This window comes from Hemitrygon akajei, chromosome 21 (genome assembly GCF_048418815.1).
Source record: "Hemitrygon akajei chromosome 21, sHemAka1.3, whole genome shotgun sequence".
Lineage (NCBI taxonomy): Eukaryota > Metazoa > Chordata > Chondrichthyes > Myliobatiformes > Dasyatidae > Hemitrygon > Hemitrygon akajei.
Genome location: NC_133144.1, coordinates 3,141,297 through 3,149,470, shown reverse-complemented (window position 1 = coordinate 3,149,470; position 8,174 = coordinate 3,141,297). Strand labels below are relative to the sequence as shown.

Sequence of the window (8,174 nt, the reverse complement as noted above, 5' to 3'; positions counted from 1 at the left end):
AATTTAGCTGTGGCAGGGGGTCTTATAGAATCATTCAATACAACTGCTCACTCAACCTTAAAATGCAGAGTCCAGTCTGATGGTAAACGATGCACCAACCCGGGCTGGAGGTGTAGCATTTCTATTCAGGATCCAGGGTTTCGCATTGACGCTTAGCTATATGCGAGGCACCCCGGAGTCTGAATATGTAATTTTAGTGCTCTATTCAGATTGCCGGGTGGCAGTGTGTATACCCTATCCAGGGTAGGGGGCTCCATGTACTGGCGAGTCGGAAAGGAACACAAAGGAACTGAGGCGGGGAGGCGGCCCTGAGTGGCCGGACAGGTAAGGGGGTGGGCGGCCCGGGGCGGGGGCTCCGACGGTTATGCCCGCAGCGAAACCCACTGAATGCTGCGGAACTGGTGGCACCTTGATCCCGAGCAAGTCTTCCTTACCCCTCTCCCGGGTAGCCAACAGCCAGCTCCCGGTACAATAATAAGAAAAGTCCCGGTCGACCAAGCGCTTCGTGTAATCCGGTGCCTAGTCCGGTTCGGTGTAATCCGTCAATCCGGTGCCTAGTCCGGTTCGGTGTAATCCGTCAATCCGGTTTGGTGTAATCAGTCAATCCGGTGCTGAATCCGGTTCGGTGTAAACAGTCAATCCGGTGCCTAGTGTGGTTCGGTGTAATCCGTCAATCCGGTGCCTAGTCCGGTTCGGTGTAATCCGTCAATCCGGTTTGGTGTAATCAGTCAATCCGGTGCTGAGTCCGGTTCGGTGTAAACAGTCAATCCGTTGCCTAGTGTGGTTCGGTGTAATCCGTCAATCCGGTGCCGAGTCCGGTTTGGTGTAATCCGTCAATCCGGTTTGGTGTAATCCGTCAATCCGGTGCCGAGTCCGGTTTGGTGTAATCAATCTGTTGCAAAGAGACCGATGCAGATTTGGAATTGATAAAGCACTCGGTACAATAAATTCGATGCAAACTGCATCGTCAAGATCTACCACAACGACACGGACATTAGTAGCAGGACAATGAAGGGAGACGTGTTTACAGGCAAGACCTTGGTAGAAATTAGAAACAGGATTTTGCGAGGGAGTATTGTGAACAGGCGTGTCGTGTTTACAGACGAATGATATGGTTCTACATCGCTACATTGTGTGAACAGTTGTTGATGAGGGAGAGGATTTGGCCAAGGAGCCTCCCTCCCCGGAGAGTCTGCGTTTGAGGCCAGAGTTCAGCCAAGATTCCGATTCATTTATTTAGCACAGGGACGTGGAAACAGTCAGTGCAACGCATCGTTTCAGTGAACAACCTAAGGGTGTGCTGGGGGTAGCCCACCACACATTCTGGCACCAACATAGCATGCCACAATGTTCACAGAGACAGGTCTTCATTGTGTCACAAACTGGCAAAATGGACTTCCAGACTTGCTGACTTCCACCTTCAGTCTTTGTACTAACTTGTCAATGAGGGGACCTTGGGCTCCGGATTTGCAGGGACATCCAACCCCAATCTGATCTGGGGACTCAATGATCCCTTGGAACTGCGACTATGACCTGTAACTGCTGGTTACAGGTGACCCTACAGAATGGGTGATCTTGTGGCAAATATTCCCCTGGGTCTCAAGGTATTGAGACGTTTCTTAAACTGTGCCGGTAGTTTCTGAAATTCTCACTGATTAGTCTCTCTTTCAACAGACACTATTTGAGCTTGTTTAGTGGATCTGTATTCTCTCGGGTTCCCTGAGTCTTGCCAATGTTTCCCTCAGTGCGCGGGCTCACCTGAGTCAGATATGCCTCCTGAGAGCGTATACTCCCATGCTGGGCATGCAGAACATTGTCATCCTCTCAGTCTCAGCATACTTAAATTCCACTGTTGCAGACCTCTCTGTCCCTCCTACTTTCATCAAACCTGAACCAAGCGTCTGCAGGTGTATCAGATACAAGAATATTGATAATTATTTTGGATTAAAAAAATCGCAATTGAGTGTCCTTGCCTGACAAAGATTGAAAGATCCTGGAAAGGTGGGAAATAATATAAATTTAGAGGTGCTTTTCCCAATCCTGAGTCCTGCGTACTTGGTGGGCATTTGCCATCTGGGATGACGTGCCCCTGAAAGTGAGGCACCTCTGGAGGTGATGGGCGGGATGAGGTGCCTCTGAAGATAACATGCCCCTGGGATGAGTTGCTCCTGGGATGAGGTGCCTGTGGAAATGATGTGCACCTGGAATGATGTACCTTTTGAGATACCATTTTTTTTTTCTGCAAGATGCCTAAGAGGAGCTAGATTTCTTAGAGGCCATGTGTGACTGGTGGATTTTTGAGCTGCAGCCCTTGAACCTTGTCATCTGGAGATGTAGAAACTGAGGTGAGTGGTTTCTGATCTGCAATTATGTGCTGTTTGTCCTGAACAGCTCCTGCACCATAACAGCCACTGAAATTTCCTCTGTTGAAGCTTTAATCTTATGTTTCTCCATTAGGTTTCTAAACGGCTCCTTATGACAAGGTTCAGTGGGATTTATTTTGGGCAGGCAAGGGACAGAGAATGGTCAGTTAGAAGGTCGTTGATTATTTTGTTTGCTTTCAGCTGGAGGGCATTTTAATAGGATGTTAGCCATCCTGTAGGACTGTCCTGACCTGTCCGGATCCATTGAATAATTCTCACTGGCATGTTGGGAGGAGTCGTTGCTGACAACACCCCTTTTCACCCTCACCACTGGCAGAATCTCCTGTGATATCCCCCCTTCACCCTCACGACCGGCAGAATCTCCTGTGAAAGCCCCCCTTCACCCTCACGACCGGCAGAATCTCCTGTGAAAGCCCCCCCACATCAGCCTCACCACTGGCATAGACCCCTGTAAAATCCCTCCCCTTCACCCTCACCACCGGCAGAATCTCCTGTGACATCCCCCCTTCACCCTCACCACTGGCAAAATCTTTTGTAACATCCCCCCTTCACCCTCACCACCACCACCAGCAGAATCTCCTGTAACATTCCCCCTTCAGCCTTACCACTGGTATAATCTCTTGTGATGTTCCCCTTACACCCTCACCACCGGCAGAATCTCCTGTGACATCCCCCCTTCACCCTCACCACTGGCAAAATCTTTTGTAACATCCCCCCTTCACCCTCACCACCACCACCGGCAGAATCTCCTGTGACATCCCCCCTTCACCCTCACCACCGGCAGAATCTCCTGTGACATCCCCCCTTCACCCTCACCACCGGCAGAATCTCCTGTGACATTCCCCCTTCAGCCTCACCACCAGCATAATCTCGTGTAAAATTGCCTCATTACCCTCACCACCTGCATAATCTGCACTGACATCCCACCCTTTCACCCTCAGCACCGGCATAATCTGCTGTAACATCGCCACACCCCTTTCACCCTCACCACCGGCATAATCTCCTGTGTTGTCCCCCCTTCACCCTCATCAGCAGCATAATCACTTGTAAATTCCCCCCCCCCCCACCCTTCACTCTCACTACCCGAATAATCTCCTGTAACTCACACCCTTCACCCTCCCCTCTGGCATGAAGTCCTCAAACATCGCCCCATCACTCTCGCCACCGGCATACTCCTCTGTAACGTACCCCACTTCACCCTCAACACCGGCAGAATCTCCTGTAACATTCCCACACCCCTTTCACCCTCACCACCATCATAATCTAGAATCTCCTGCAACATTCCCCCTTCAGCCTCACCACAGGTATAATCTCTTGTGACATTCCCCACTTCACCATCACCGCCGGCAGAATCTCCTGTGATATCCCCCCTTCACCCTCATGACCGGCAGAATCTCCTGTGAAAGCCCCCCCACATCAGCCTCACCACTGGCATAGACCCCTGTAAAATCCCTCCCCTTCACCCTCACCACCGGCAGAATCTGCTGTAACATCGCCCCTTCACCCTCATCACCGGCATCATCTCCTGTGACATCCCCCCTTCACCCTCACCACTGGTATAATCTCTTGTGATGTTCCCCTTTCACCCTCACCACCGGCAGAATCTCCTGTGACATCCCCCCTTCACCCTCACCACCGGCAGAATCTCCTGTGACATCCCCCCTTCACCCTCACCACCACCACCAGCAGAATTTCCTGTAACATTCCCCCTTCAGCCTTACCACTGGTATAATCTCTTGTGATGTTCCCCTTTCACCCTCACCACCGGCAGAATCTCCTGTGACATCCCCCCTTCACCCTCACCACCGGCAGAATCTCCTGTAAAATTGCCCCATTACCCTCACCACCTGCATAATCTGCACTGACATCCCACCCTTTCACCCTCACCACCGGCATAATCTGCTGTAACATCGCCACACCCCTTTCACCCTCACCACTGGCATAATCTCCTGTGACATTCCCCTCTTCACCATCACCAGCAGCATAATCACTTGTAAATTCCCCCCCCCCCCCACACCCTTCACTCTCACTACCCGAATAATCTCCTGTAACTCACACCCTTCACCCTCCCCTCTGGCATGAAGTCCTCAAATATCGCCCCATCACTCTCGCCACCGGCATACTCCTCTGTAACGTACCCCACTTCACCCTCAACACCGGCAGAATCTCCTGTAACATTCCCACACCCCTTTCACCCTCACCACCATCATAATCTAGAATCTCCTGCAACATTCCCCCTTCAGCCTCACCACTGGTATAATCTCTTGTGACATTCCCCACTTCACCATCACCGCCGGCAGAATCTCCTGTGATATCCCCCCTTCACCCTCAATGGCGGCATAATCACCTGTAATATCCCCCGTTCAACCTCACCACTGGCATAATATCCTCTAACTTCCCCCCTTCACCCTCACCACTGGCATCATCTCCTGTGATATCTCCCTCCCCCTTCACCCTCACCACTGGCATCATCTCCTGTGATATCTCCCTCCCCCTTCACCCTCACCTCTGCCAATAATCTCTTGTGTTGTCCCCCCTTCACCCTCACCACCGGCATAATCTCCTGTGACATTCCCCACTTCACCCTCACCACTGGCATAATCTCGTGTAAAATTCCTCCATCACCCTCACCACCGGCATAATCTACACTGACATCCCATCCTCCACCCTCACCAGCAGCATCATCTCCTGTGACATTCCCCCTTCACCCTCACCACCGGCATAATCTCCTGTAACATCCCCCCTTCACCCTCACCACCGGCATAATCTCCTGTAACATCCCCCCTTCACCCCCACCACCGTCATAATCTCCTGTGACATTCCCCCCTTCACCCTCACCACCGGCATAATCTCCTGTGACATTCCCCCGTTCACCCTCACCACCGGCATAATCTCCTGTAACATCGCCCCTTCACCCTCACCACCGGCATAATCTCCTGTAACATTCCCCTTTCAGCCTCACCACTGGTATAATCTCTTGTGATGTTCCCCCTTCACCCTCACCAGCAGCATAATCACTTGTAAATTCCCCCCCCACACCCTTCCCTCTCACTACCGGAATAATCTCCTGTAAATTTCCCCCTTCACCCTCCCCTCTGGCATAAAGTCCTCAAACATCACCCCATCACTCTCGCCACCGGCATAATCCTCTGTAACGTACCCCACTTCACCCTCAACACCGGCAGAATCTCCTGTAACATCCCCACACCCCCTTCGCCCTCACCACTGGTATAATCTCTTGTGATGTTCCCCCTTCACCCTCATCACCCGCATAATCTCGTGTAAAGTTCACCCTCACCACTGGCATAATCTCCTGTGACATGCCCCCCCTTCACACTCAATGGCGGCATAATCGCCTGTAATATCCCCCGCTTAACCTCACCACTGGCATAATATCCTGTAACTTCCCCCCTTCACCCTCACCACCAGCATAATCTCCTGTGATGTTCCCCCTTTAAAATTCCCCTTTCACCCTCACCACCAGCATAATCTACACTGACATCCCATCCTCCACCCTCACCAGCAGCATAATCTCCTGTGACATTCTCCACTTCACCCTCACCACCAGTATAATCTCCTGTGATGTTCCCCCTTTAAAATTCCCCCTTCACCCTCACCACCGGCATAATCTACACTGACATCCCATCCTCCACCCTCACCAGCAGCATAACCTCCTGTGACATTCCCCACTTCACCCTCACCACTGGCATAATCTCGTGTAAAATTCCTCCATCACCCTCACCACCGGCATAATCTTTTGTAACATCCCCCCTTCACCCTCAATGGCGGCATAATCGCCTGTAATATCCCCCGTTCAACCTCACCACTGGCATAATATCCTCTAACTTCCCCCCTTCACCCTCACCACTGGCATCATCTCCTGTGATATCTCCCTCCCCCTTCACCCTCACCTCTGCCAATAATTTCCTGTGTTGTCCCCCCTTCACCCTTACCACCGGCATAATCTCCTGTGATGTTCGCCCTTTAAAATTCCCCCTTCAGCCTCACCACCGGCATAATCTCCTGTGACATTCCCCTTCACCCTCACCACCGGCAAAATCTCGTGTAAATTCCCCCATCACCCTCACCACCGTCATAATCTCCTGTAACATCCCCCCTTCACCCTCACCACCGGCATAATCTCCTGTAACATCGCCCCTTCACCCTCACCACTGGCAAAATCTTGTGTAAATTCCCCCATCACCCTCACCACCGTCATAATCTCCTGTAACATCCCCCCTTCAACCTCACCACTGGTATAATCTCTTGTGATGTTCCCCACTTCAGCCTCACCACCAGCATAATCTCGTGTAAAATTGCCCCATTACCCTTACCACCGTCATAATCTTTTGTAACATCCCCCCTTCACCCTCACCACCGGCATAATCTCCTGTAACATCCCCCCTTCACCCTCAAAGGCGGCATAATCACCTGTAACATCCCCCGTTCAACCTCACCACTGGCATAATATCCTGTAACTTCCCCCCTTCACCCTCACCACTGGCATCATCTCCTGTGATATCTCCCTCCCCCTTCACCCTCACCACCAGCATAATCTCCTGTGTTGTCTCCCCTTCACCCTCACCACCAGCATAATCTCCTGTGATGTTCGTCTTTTAAAATTCCCCCTTCACCCTCACCACCGGCATAATCTACACTGACATCCCACCCTCCACCCTCACCAGCAGCATAATCTCCTGTGACATTCCCCCTTCAGCCTCACCACTGGTATAATCTCTTGTGATGTTCCCCCTTCACCCTCATCACCCGCATAATCTCGTGTAAAGTTCCCCCTTCACCCTCACCACCGGCATAATCTCCTGTGACATGCCCCCCCTTCACACTCAATGGCGGCATAATCGCCTGTAATATCCCCCGCTTAACCTCACCACTGGCATAATATCCTGTAACTTCCCCCCTTCACCCTCACCACCAGCATAATCTCCTGTGATGTTCCCCCTTTAAAATTCCCCTTCACCCTCCCCACCGGCATAATCTCCTGTAACATTCCCAACCCCTTTCACCCTCAACACCGGCATAATCTACACTGACATCCCATCCTCCACCCTCACCAGCAGCATAATCTCCTGTGACATTCCCCACTTCACCCTCACCACTGGCATAATCTCCTGTGTTGTCCCTGCTTCACCCTCACCACCGGCATAATCTCCTGTGACATTCCCCTCTTCACCATCACCAGCAGCATAATCACTTGTAAATTCCCCCCCCCCCCCCCACACCCTTCACTCTCACTACCCGAATAATCTCCTGTAACTCACACCCTTCACCCTCCCCTCTGGCATGAAGTCCTCAAATATCGCCCCATCACTCTCGCCACCGGCATACTCCTCTGTAACGTACCCCACTTCACCCTCACCACCAGCAGAATCTCCTGTGATATCCCCCCTTCACCCTCAATGGCGGCATAATCGCCTGTAATATCCCCCGTTCAACCTCACCACTGGCATAATATCCTGTAACCTCCCCCCTTCACCCTCACCACCAGCATAATCTCCTGTGATATCTCCCTCCCCCTTCACTCTCACTTCTGCCAATAATCTCCTGTGTTGTCCCCCCTTCACCCTCAGCACCAGCATAATCTCCTGTGACATTCCCCCTTCACCCTTACCACCGGCATAATCTACACTGACATCCCATCCTCCACCCTCACCAGCAGCATAATCTCCTGTGACATTCCCCCTTCAGCCTCACCACCCGCATAATCTCGTGTAAAATTCCCCCATCACCCTCACTACCGGCATAATCTCCTGTAACATCCCCCCTTCACCC

General features: G+C 51.8%; 1 protein-coding gene across 3 annotated transcripts in view; it reads left to right on the top strand.

Moving 5' to 3' along the window:
* The first annotated feature begins 216 nt into the window (after positions 1-216).
* apba2b (amyloid beta (A4) precursor protein-binding, family A, member 2b) overlaps positions 217-8,174 on the top strand; it is a 781,711-nt gene continuing 773,753 nt past the window's right edge. For 2 of the 3 annotated variants that reach the window (XM_073024735.1, XM_073024733.1), the window contains exon 1: positions 217-324. The gene's annotated coding sequence lies outside the window, so the exon portion shown is untranslated. Of the gene's footprint in view, positions 325-2,246; positions 2,346-8,174 lie in introns of all 3 variants that reach the window. The other variant, XM_073024734.1, reaches the window with a different exon arrangement.